This window comes from Gossypium hirsutum, chromosome D08, assembly GCF_007990345.1.
Source record: "Gossypium hirsutum isolate 1008001.06 chromosome D08, Gossypium_hirsutum_v2.1, whole genome shotgun sequence".
Classification (NCBI taxonomy): domain Eukaryota; kingdom Viridiplantae; phylum Streptophyta; class Magnoliopsida; order Malvales; family Malvaceae; genus Gossypium; species Gossypium hirsutum.
The window spans coordinates 47691450-47704729 of NC_053444.1; positions in this window are offsets into that span (position 1 = coordinate 47691450).

The following is a 13280-nucleotide window of genomic DNA, read 5'->3' on the forward strand; positions in this document are numbered from 1 at the left end:
GTACCAATTCCTATACCTCTGAAGATGCAGTAGGATGGAATGAGGCAACTCGAAGAAGAAGAGCACCAAGTTCCAAGCACGACTGGGCAAAATTGGTCCTCTTTAGTCTTTGCTCTATTCTCGTTACACGACAATGAGCAAAGAGGGGCAGCTGTAATAGGCCCAATTTGCTCGAGCCCAAAAGCACAAACAAAAAATATAATAAATATAAAAACAAATAAAATTAAAATGCCGTTATTGAACAGTCCAGTTTTTACAAACCCAAAACCAACATAGCCCAGTAAACTAAACCCTATTGGCCTAAACCATACCTAAAACCCCAGACCCAATACACTATGGCCCGATTTGAATAATTTTCAGAAACCCCTAGGGTTTCCAGAATGCCTCCAACGTCGCAGCCACCAGGGCTTTCCCTCGACCCCATGAGCCACGCCTCCGAGCCGCTCTACGCCAGCCTCTGCCTTCGTACGCGCTGAGCCACGTCACGCGTTTCCGTACCCGTACCTACAATGCAACAAACACCTGCAACACACAAAGCAACAGAGGACGAACAAACGAAAAAGGGGGCAGAAATCGGCAGCAAAAAAAGAAAGAAAGAAAAATACATCTTTTGTAATTTTTCATTTTTACTTTCGGCTATAAAGCCATTTTTTCAGAATTTGTAAAGGTAACGCACACACATACTGAATACAAAAAGAAATCAGATTTGAGAAGGTGGTTCACCATTTTTGGCTTATTTATTTATTTATTTTTCTGCGTTTCTCTATTATTTTTCTTTGCATCTTTCTATTTTCTATACTAAAAGAGAAAAGAAAAGGGATTACCTTCATATTTCGCCGTGGAATCCTTTTTTGCTTCGCCGTGATCGGAGTTTGGCAAGAGTTTCTGGGCTAAAAAGCGGCGGATAAGAAGGGATGGGGGCATAGGGTTGATGTTTGTTTTGAATGGAAAAGTAAAGTACCTTGGTTTTTCTGATTTAGGGTTTAGAAGGATATTTGGAGGAACTCGAAATGGCACCGTTTGGGGTCAGACTCAGTGGCTCCAAAACGGTGTCGTATTGGCATTGACCCGATGACCCGACCTGAGCACGGCCAGATCCGCGCGTTTTGGTCGAGGAGGGAATATTTTCGCTATTGGTCCTCCTGGTTTGTTTCATTGATTTAATTCGGTTTTTCCTTTATTTTCTAAATTTGCCCCGCATATTTCATTGTTGTTTCATTTTGGTCCCTTTTCCCACTGAGCGTTTTGGGTCTAGGGATATTTTCCTCTTTAGTCCTCATGTTATTCACGCATGCCTTTTTTATCCTCAATTCTGCTCTATTTTCATTTTATTTCGAATTTGATATAATTTGGTCCATATTTATTTAATTTAATGTATTTGGTTTTTATTCTGTTTCAAATTTATTTTTCTGCTATTTTTGGATATTTGTTTTAAATTTGACATTATTTTATGTTTAAACTTAATATATATTTTTTAATTTATCGTCAATATTATTTTAACTTACAACATATTATTATTTTAAAATTTATAACATTATTTCACAAACATAGGTATACACAATTTATATTAAATTATTTTTATTATATACATACGCAATATATTTTATTTCATATTATTATACATATGTATATATATTTTTTACCTATTTTATATAATATGAATTTCTTTTAAAATACTTTATTATATATTTTTTGTTTATTTCAACTTTTTTATTGCTACATATACTATTATATGAAGTTTTTTTTTCGTTCTATTATTTATTTAAATTAACTTATATACATTCTTTTATATATTTTTATAATATTGACTTTAAAGTTCATACACATATTATTTTCGTTTATTGATTTTTATATCTCAAACCTTTGTGTATTTTATTTAAATTCTGTTATCCATACAATTTCCAATTATTGTATTTGTTATGTTTTTGCATCGGTTTGCATGATGTTTCATTCGAGATTAATTTTCCAAGTCATTTAACCTTTAATTGTTTATATTAGTATGGACATATTATATGTGAGATTATGGCTCTTATGTGCATTGTATTAATCATTTATATTGATTAATTATTTGTGTCCATTAGTGTATATTTCAACTTACGAATTATCACTCCGTATTGTACATTGTTATTCCATCGCGTTTTATACGCATTAAAGATTAAGTTCAATATCACTCGAGTATCGAGGGTATTTTTATTCAAAAAGTTTTTTTTTCAAAATAACGCGACACTCGGAATTTGGGATCTTCGAAAAGATTGTGTCCTAACTTACTGGATTCCAATATTCCTCGTTGAATCTAAAAAACGAGTATCCTTTTAATTAAGGCATAAATAAAAAGCTCATTCTCGGGAATTCGATACGTTATATCCTAACGCATTGGATATAACATGTTGTTTTCTCGAAACGAGGATTTTTCTAACAAATGAAAATAAAGGCAATATTCGATATTTAGGAATTTTGTGAAATCGAACCCTAACTTACTGGGTTTTGATTTCTCGTTTGACCCAGATAATCGGAAATCCTTCTCAAAATGCATAGGTTTTAAAAGTCAAGAGATAAATTTAATTTTGAGGATTTAAAATGTTGCACTTTAACTTACTGAGTGTGACGATTTATTTCTTTGAAATAAGTGAATCTCATCGTCCAATTCATTTTACTCAAAATTTCTTTTCAAAGGATCGTATTTTAAAATCTTTTCAAATTTGACATTAAGACATTAAACAATCGATTCGGTATCAATTTTGGGCGTTACGAGGGTGCTAACCCTTCCTTGTGCGTAACCGACTCCCGGGCCTATTTTCTCAAATCTCGTACACCTAAAATTTATTTTTAATGGTGAACCGATCACACCTTAATAACAGATCGGTGGCGACTCCCACTTTATTTTCCAAAGTCGATCCCGTTTTTTTTTAAATGGTTTCGACAACCTCCACCATAATAACACAAAATTTAACCACCAGACCAGCAGACTCATTCTGATTTAATTTACCCAACAATCAAATAAAAGCCTACTGAACAAGAGTAAGACCTAAGTCATTCAAAATACCAAAATTTGCCCAAGCGAAGGCTCAAACTTGAGACCTCCCAAACACTCCCAAAACACATAGCCACTAAAGGTGACATATATTTGTGTCATATTTTCATAATAACGAAATTAGAAATTTTGGGGCATTACAGATATTTTTGTCAATTTTAATAGAGGAGAAGCAGAAACGACATGGCAACGTGGCGACGTATCATGTGACTCTCGATTTTTTTCTTCTATTCAAATTCTGATTATTTGTCCCAGTCTAACTCTGATTAGTGTAGGTTAGGTTAAGATTATTTTCCCTACGAATTTAAACTATAAATAGGCTCTTTTCTACCCTAGAAAGATTAACCAATAATACATTTTAAGTATTAGCTTTTACAAGCTTTCAAGGAATTTTGTGTTTAAGTTTTGAGAGTTCTTATTTTCAAGTTTCAGGGTTTAGTTTTTATCTCCATCTTTGTATTCTTCGCTATTGCCGATTTAGTGAAATTATCTTTTCCCATGGTTTTTATCCTCTTCAAAGAAGTTTTCCACGTAAAATTTGTGTGTTCGATCTTTACAATTTCTTTATTACTTTTCTTATTCGTTGCTTAAATATATTTATCTCCAACAAATTGGTATTAGGGTTTGACTCAATTTTCAGTTTCAACCCGTTCAAAGATGGCAGTAACAAGGTTTGACATTGAGAAGTTTGATGAAATCACAAATTTCAATCTGTGGTAAGTTCGGATGATGACAATTCTAATTCAGGTCGGACTGAAATAGGTCGTTACCGTGAAAAAGCCCAATAATCTACATCAGTTAGAATGTGAAGAGTTTGATGAAAAGACTCTTTTTGTAATTTAGTTGTGCTCCACAAATAGTGTATTGCAAGAGGTGTTGATGGAGAAAACAACATCCGCCTTGTGGAAAAGGTTAGAAACCCTTTAAGCAACAAAGTCTTTGGCTAACCGATTGGTGTTAAAATAGAGTCTATACATGTTTCGTATGGACGAATTTGAGCACTTTAGAGGTCACATCAGTTAACTTATTACTCTTTTGAATAATTTAAAGAACGTTGAGGTTCAGATTAATAATGAAGATTAGACTATGTTATTATTTTGCTCTTTACCCCCTTCATATAAGTCTTTCAGGAAGACCTTGATTTATGGTAGAGATAAACTCTATTGTTTTTTTTTACAAAAAAGGAGTCAAAGGTCACTACCTCATATTAAATTGCATCCGAAATAATAATGTTATAGATATAGCTAGGATAATCCATGTCGAAGTTCAAGTTACAACACTTAGAAAGAAATTAATTACAAAGAAAATCGGCTAATTTGACCCATTTGGCCTCGACAGAAACAAAATAGTCAAACAACTTATGAGCTTCCTTGATTTGGTACCCAAGGATCGTGATATCCGCCTTGTGATCACTAAAGATATTAATAATGCTTGCACAATCTGATTCAAAAATGACCTTATCAACATTAAGAAGGTGAGCAAGTCGAAAACCATCGATGAGGGCATCCAACTCTGCCCACTCAGGGTTAACCACCTTATTGATGAAGAAAACTTTACCGCTCAAAACAAAACTGTTACAATCTCTAGTGATGATGCCCAAGCTTGTGCCACAAGAATTCATGATAGCATCAATGTTAACTTTGATCACCCATTCCAGAGGCTTTTTCCATTGGCAGCATCTAAGGACCCGAGGTAAGATCAGTTGAGAAGAAAAATTGTTAATATTGAAATCATCATTGAGCTTACGAGCATGCTCCGAAATCACATTCACCTCCTCCCCCTTACTTCTAAAGATGACATTGTTTCTACTATTCCATATATTCCACAAGGTAGAGATAAAATCTTCGAATGCTTTTTTGTCCAAAATCTTCATGGAATCTTCAATCCAATTGATGCAAAAATTATATGAGTTAGTCAACAACCGATTATTAAAACCACTTTTAATGAGAACCTCACGAGCTTTGGGACAGTTTCCTAGGGCATAAAAAAACATCTCATCCTCACTCTTACATCTTGAGCAAATCGGGTCCACATGATTGTTGATAGTCGGTAGATTAGCATTAGTAGGGAGCAAATCATGACCAATGTGCAAGCAAAAACCTGAGTTTTAGGGAGGATTTTAAACTTCTAAAAGAAGTGCTGCTGCCCGTAGCCAACTCTGTTAAGAAGCATCCAAGAATAATCTGATTTAGTCATGTAGGATCCGTGAGTATTATGAAACCAAACAATTCTGTCATTCAGGCCATTTGGAAAAATTGAGACGTCACAAATATGGCTTGCCAATTAATCCCTAAAAAGATCACAAACACAACCCACATTCTATCCTTTATGATTCGACAGCTAAAGATCACGAACGTACATCTCCTTGGGAGCCTCGTAAGGGAGCTGCAATGCCTCGCCATCAAGACCCTCAAATCCCCAAGTGTCCCTACAAATCTAAATGCTGCACCTATCCACCACTTGCCACCCAAAACCTTTATTAATGGCTTTGGCCGCCGTCGAAATACTAGACCAAATGAAGGAGGGCTTGTCGACCTTCTTTGGATGAAAAAGATTCCCATCCGGAAAGTATTTCGAGCTAAGGACTTTGAAGTACAAGGTCTCCCTCTACGAAATAAGCCTCCAAACTTGTCGACTGTTCAGAGCTAAATTAAAGAGCTGTAAGTCTCTGAAACCTATACCGCCTATACCTTTTGAAAGACAGAGGCTATCCCACGCGAGCATGGCTTATCCACGACCCTTCTTTTTACTAGCCCACCACCATCGACAGATTTTAGATGTCATCTCCGCAATCGTACCTCCAGGAACAAGAAAAAATAGATAGTGCATAAGTAGGTAACAATTGTAAGATAGATTTTATCAATACCTCTTTACCACCATAAGAGAGCAAGAGTTTGAACCAATTATTGATTCTATTAGAAAATCGGTCAAGGATGTGTTTAAAAGCCCTAGTCTTTTGTTTGCCAATAAACAGAAGAAGCTCGAGGTAATAATCTAGCTTTTTGACAACCCGCATCCCAAGCGAGTTACCAAACAAGATCACCTGATTCTCCGGCGTTTTGGGCTAAACCTGATGCGGTCATTGAAAGCACTAAAAATATCCTATCCCTAATAAATAATTAAAAAGAATAGTAAAAGGGAAGTAGGGTCAAATCCTCAGTGACTGGATTTGCACAATATCTTGTTCCGTGAAATCCCGGCAGAATCTTGCCAAAGAAAACCTGCGTGCCTGGAAAAAAAATAAAAATAACAGAATTAAAGGTTTGGATCTGGAAATGAAAAATAAAATAAAAACAGAATTAAGAATATTGAATCGAAAATTCGAGAAATTAAAAATAGAGTTGAGAGAAAGGAAATTCTTATGGGAGATTCTAGCCTCCAGTTGTCTCGTCCCGCCTTGGGTTCAATCCTCAGCTTTTAGATGATCCTTCCCAAAACGAATAAGCCAGTTATAGTGGAAGAGGACGCCTACGAACACCAGCTCCAAGGATTTAGACTTACGATTTAGTAGAACCTGACTCTAGCCAACAATCGCTTCTGTGGGATCGTCTTATGCTAGATCAGAGCTTCTCAATGGCGAATCCCATGCCATTTTGTCTCTTGAACTCACCAACCTCTAACGCAGTAAGCTAACGAACCGACTGTGTAACCTTTCTAAAACATACAAAGCGACCGCCTTTGCATACGTTGAAAAGCTTACTTCTTAAGGGACATGGACGGAAGCGTCAGCCCCGTAGTGCGGAGAAACGATGAATACTCAGCGAGGAGGCTAAGTATGGACTCTAATCCTCAAGAACCCTTTTTGGGGAATATTGACAACCTTCGGCTAGATGGGTTTAGTGGCTTATGGTTGTGGTGGAAAAGAAAATAAATAAAATAAAAATGAAAATTTTATTGAAATGAAATATGAGAAGAACAAAAGCCTAGACTTTTGGGGAGAGAGTGTTTACAGAAAAAGATGGATCTCTTTTGAGTCACTTCACCCCCTATTTATAGTGCTAAGGGAGATAGTCTAATCCTACTTAAATTCCTATATACATTTAATTGAAGATAAATAAAGATAAATAAAATAAAATCCTAAAATTAAATAATCCTTAATAATTATCTTAATATTTATTATCCTAATATAATTAAAATAGAGTCTGATATAATAAAATCTCTTCTTTTTGCATTTCAACCCTTGTGTCCTCCATACTTGCACTTTTGGCTCCAACTTTTCCTTATGCAGCACATTGGCCCATTTTATCTCTAAATTCACGCTTTTGGCCCTTAATTTTGATTTTGCCTCAAATTTAGTCCTTATGAGATAAAAGATCATAAATAGCTCAAATTAGCAGGATCATACTCAGAATAAATACATAATTAATACATAAAAATACGTTATTCTAGAGTGTTATCAAAACCATATCATCGATTTTGAGGGATTTATTTTTTTGCCTCGAGACACGCTCAAATTGCCTAAAGATATTGCGAACCGCGTGGACTTCCCTCTGTTTATTCTTGATGAAAAGAAGCGCATCATCTGCAAAAAAAATAGATAGTTAATCCTAGGACCATTCATGCTAGCCCCAATGCCACAAGTGTCTCTGCATGCTTGAGCATCATTAAGCAAACATGAAAAAACTTCCATACAAAAGAGAAAATGATAAGGTGAGAAAGGATCTCATTGGCGAAGGCTACGCTTCGAAATAATTTCCTATGAGAGAGTCATATTGCATTTGATAACGTACTTAATCGATCGGACACATTGCATAATCAAAGTCACCCAACCATCCGCAAAACCCATACAAGTCATGACGTCTTCAAGAAAGTCTCACTTGACCTTATCATAGGCTTTACTCATATCAAGTTTAATCACCAACCCCTTATTAGGACCGTTTTTGAAACTCTGTAAATAGTGCACAAGTTTATGAGCAATTAAGACATTGTCATAAATCATACGACCCGAAATAAAGCACTTTAATTAGGGCTAAGGTAAGAATAGAGTACCAATTTGAGCTTATTAGCCAAGACCTTAGAGATGATTTTAAAGATAACCCTACAAAGACTAATGGGCCGAAAGTTCACCATGTCTTTAGGGTCCTTAATATTAAGGAGAAACACAATCATCGTATCATTAATCTCTTCGATGTTTCTGCTACCATCCAACACATCATGACAGAAGTGATGAGTTTGGTTAGGATAACAAGTCAGATAGGTAAGCTTCAATTTTGGTAACATCAAGGAATCGAGACAAGAGATATCTCTAATGCAAGAAATTAGGTCATGTTAAGGTAGATTGTTACAAACTACGAAATAAGAGGGTTTTTATAGCAATAAGGAAGAATTAGATTATGCTAATTTACCCAATGACAAGGGCGATGATTGGTTGGTGTCTACAACCAAAAGGTCTAAGTTTATGTCCGAATGGGTCCTAGACTCTAGGTGTTCTTTCCACATGTGTCCCAACAAGGACTGGTTCTCCACATATAGTTCAGTTGAAGGTGGAGTTGTACGTATGGGGAATGGTTCATCTAGTAACACAATCGGTGTATGTACTATTCAGATCAGGATGCATGATTGGACAATCATGACACTGTCAGATGTCAGGCATATACTTGATTTAAGGAAGAATCTCATCTCCTTGAGTATGTTAGACTCGAAGGGTTATAAGATTAACATCGAGTGAAGCGACATTAAAGTGTCTCGTGGGGCTCTCGTTCTGAAAAAAAGTCGAAAAACTATGTAATTGCCCATTTTTAGTAGTGTCAAAAACGGTGGTTACGGGACCACGATTCTGGCGAGTGAGAAAATATTTTAGTGTTAATATTATTATATTGGGGTCGTACTAAATTTTAGTTAAGAAATTTTAACGTTTAAATGGTTAATTAAGTAAATAGGACTAATTTGTAAAAGTTACAAAGGTTGGGTTCTATTAGTTAATTGAACTAAATAGATTTAAAAAGTAAATTCATGGACTTAGATGGTAATTATACCATAGTGTAAATTAGTGGATGGTGTTGGATTGGTTATGGTGTAATTTATTAGTTTTTAAAAGGTTCAATTGGTAAATGAATTATAATGTTAAAAGATTAAATAAAACAAAAGAAAATTTTGTGTCATCTTCTCTAAAGAACCTAGCTAAAATCGATTCCTCTATTGTTAAGGAGAAAATCAGTCGACCAAGTATTATTTGTGTGCATGATCAAGATAAACAACAACCAAACTTAAATTGGTGAAAATCTAAAGCTTTGGAGTAGTATTTGACTCTGTTTTTGCAACCACAGTTATCAAGGTAAGCTCGTATTATAAAAATTTTTATATTCAATTCTTAGCTAATTTTTTTATTTAATTAGTTGTGGTGGTTGTGGTTACAATTTTGTTGATTGATGGAAATTGAGCTATATTGGAAACATGTATCGGATTTTGAGCCTAGCAGGCTTCGTGTGCATGACATCAGGCCTTGAGCCTAGCAAGCTTCGTGCTAGTGTTGTGAATCAAATAACCGTTGTGATTCTATTAAGCTCGACGGGTAAGTAAAAGTTGAAGAAAGGCTTGTTTACAATTAATTGTTATTCATGACTTTATAAAAAAATGAATGGTGAGTTTTTATCATGTAATGGAAAAGATGAATTATGGAAATTCATTTCCTAGTATATGCTATATCACATAGATGTTATGTTTATATGTTGGTTATTAACCATGTGGAATATGGTGGACGGGAAGGTATAATGTTGAAATGTTGTAATGAACTTGGTTGAATGGTTTATCAATTGATGTTCAGTAAGTTGAAGTTAATCTTATACGAGCTTACTAAGCAATTAATGCTTACGTAGTTGTATTTCTTTTGTTTTGTAGTCTATCGGAAGCTCGATCAGTTGAAACCTTATTAGAGTCTTTTCACACTATCTAGAAATCACCTTGGTAGTTTTTGAATATTTTGGCTTTGGTTATAAATGGCATCTATAAGACTTAATGTATAGGGTTTAATGTCATTTATACTTTTGTTGTGTTTTGGTTACTATTTTAAATGGTTGTATGTTTATATAGTATAGTTGGCTTGTTTATGTTAAAGGCTATATGCAAATGGTCATTTTGATGTGAATATTTTGAATGATGAAATGACTTGAAAATTGTAACAGCCTATTTTCAGTGAAATCGAAATAGTGGTTTTGGGACCACAAATTCGACGTTAAAAAATTTATTGTATTATTATTTTAATGTCTACAACATGTTAGTAGTGTCGTATAAAAGTTTCGCGAAGAAATCTTATTGTTTTCATGTTTAATTTGATAAAAATGATTAAATTGCATAAAGTGCAAAACTTGTGTTCTATTAGAGAAAGTGTCAATTTACTATGAAGTTGGAATATGAGTGACATTAAATGGTAATTAGACCATTAAGATTAATAGTGGACAAAGATGGACATCTTTTTAATGGTTTTAAAGGTTATTACTTAAGGTTAATTTAGTAAATAATAAAACAACTTAAAATAAAAATGAATAATTTCTTCTTCTCCAACCGAAAAATGCTAAGGCAAGACACCATTTTGAGCATTCAACATTCGGCCAACATTCCTAGTGCATGTAAGTGCATTTTTGCTTGATTTTTAATGATTTCTATGTTTTTGGAGTCGTTGTAGCTTAATCTAGCTAGCCCGGGGACTAATTTGCAAAACTGTTAAGAGTCTAGGGTTTTACCATGAATTTTGTCGAAACCATTTTTTTTATTTTAAAAAACGGGGATCGACTTTGAAAACAAAAATGGGAGTCGCCACCGATATTTTATTGAGGTGTGATCGGTTCACCATTAAAAATGATTTTGGTCTGCGAATTTGAGAAAACAAGTTCGGGAGTCGTTTACGCACGAGGAAGGATTAGCACCCTCGCATCGCCCAAATTTGGTACCAAATTGATTGTTTAATGTCTTAGGGTCGAAATTTTGAAAAGATTTTAAAATATGATCCTATGAAATGAAAACCTAAATAATCGAATTGGATAATGAGACTTACCCACTTTAAAGAAATAAATCGTCACACTCAGTAAGTTAGAGTGCAACAATTCAATCTTTGAAGTTAGATTTGTCTTTTTTTTTTTAAAAGAATCATACGTTTTGAGAAGGATATTCGGTTATTTGGGTCAATCGAGAAATCAAAACCCAGTAAGTTAGGGTTCAATTTCTTAAAATCCCTAAACACCAAATATTGCCTTTATTTTAAAATCAAGTTAACAAACTGTCATATCCAGTAAGTTAGGATCCAACATCTTGAAATCTTAAATGCTTTATTTTAAAATTGTATGGTCTAAATAAAACGGATACTTGATGATATAAATTCATCGAGAAGAATTGAAGCCCAGTAAGTTAGGGCACAATTCTCTCGAGAATTATTAAACACCAAGCCTTATTTTTTTAGGAATTTTGAAATAAAACAATTATAATGTCTTAATGAAATGCAATTCTTACAAACAATATGATTGAATAACAATATACAAAGCAAATGATGAATAGCAAACTAATTCTACAATTTGGAGCACCCAAACATATAATGCATTAACATTTATAATCAAATAAACTAATAATCAATCTTACAAATAACAAAATGAGAATAATTAATACAAAAATAATTTAATCACAAATAAATCAACCAAAATAATCTAAATGAATAAAATTTTAAAACGTAGAATAAAAATTTATAAGTCACAAATTATATTATATTTTATAAACATATATATATTAAAAATAATGTCATACATAATAATATATCGAATTAACAAAAAATATATAGGTAAAAAAGAATTTAAAATAATGTTGATAAATTTAAATCATGTGGATAATAATTTAGAAGAATAGTGTATCATATCTTAGAAGTTATTCTAATAGTTAGTTTAAAAATTATATTAAGCCAATATTAAAATAATATTAAAAATAATGAATTAATAAAAATTGATTTATTTAAAAAGAGTTTAAAAACAAAATTAAATACATAAACATTTTTAAAATCAAGAACCATGATCAACAAAACTCAAATCCAATCTTAAACAAAATTAAAATAACAATATAAAAAAATAAAAATATATATACAATAGACTCAAAATATTGGTGTATAATGAATTTAAAATACAAAGTACAAACTAAAATAATATTTTTATTACATATTTAAAATATAAATTAAAATACTATCAAAGTAAATATTATAAAGAATATTAAATACTATAATATATAAAAATAGAATTGGTTATAATTAAAACATATTGAATTTTAAGAAAGAAAAATAAATTAGTATTGAGTTAAAAAAATTGCTTCAAAATTGAAGGACTAAATCAGTAATTATACGCAAACATCATGACAATTCGAATCAATCATAGAAACGACGTCACTTAAAATCGGATCTAAATGAATACAGAATTAAATTCAGAGTACAAATTACAAGTAAAAAAAACAGAAACCAAACCATAAATTTATTAAACACGGAGGGACCTATTGAATAAATAAACCAAACAATCCATGATGCGCGGATCCTTCCCGGGTCGGGTCACCGTTCGGATCGGGTCTTCAAAACGACACCGTTTCAGAGCCATCGCATTGACTCTAAACGGCCGTGTTTCATCACCGTATTTAAAGGCCAAAACCCTAAAAATCTATTTTATTTATAAAAACCTAAAGAGAACATATATTCTCTGCGCCGTTTGGCGAACTAGGGCTCTTGGATGGTCTCCGATCCGAACCTACTCTCCGATGACGACGGAGAAGGCCCGATCTCATCGTAAGGTACCTTCCTACCCCCTCCCAGGTACGTCTTTTTCTTTCCTCTCTATTGCTTCCCCCTTTTTTAACTAATGATTGTATAATACGAAAAAAATAAAAAAAAATGAATCTGATACTGGCAAAATGAAAAGGAAAAAGAAACTCGGAAATCACCTCTTGATATTTTTCTTTTGTATTCTCAATGTGTGTATTTAATGCGTAAATTTTTTGCAGGCATTTTTCGGTTCTTATATCTGTATTCGACAAAGAACCTGAAAAATTGAATCAAAAAAATAAAAACAAAAATAAAATAGAAAAACCCCATTGGTTTGCTCTTTGCTGCGTTGTTTTCATTCTGTTTGCAGGCCTGGCGTACGGCGGGGGACATGGCGTGTACAGAGACGAGGGCGCGTGCGTACGGAGTCTCGTCACGTATGGAGGGAGCGTGAAGAGGTGCTTCTGCTGCGGCACTGGGAATCGAAAGTTGCTAGGGTTCCTTGCTCCTATTTTGCATTTTGGGCTCAGT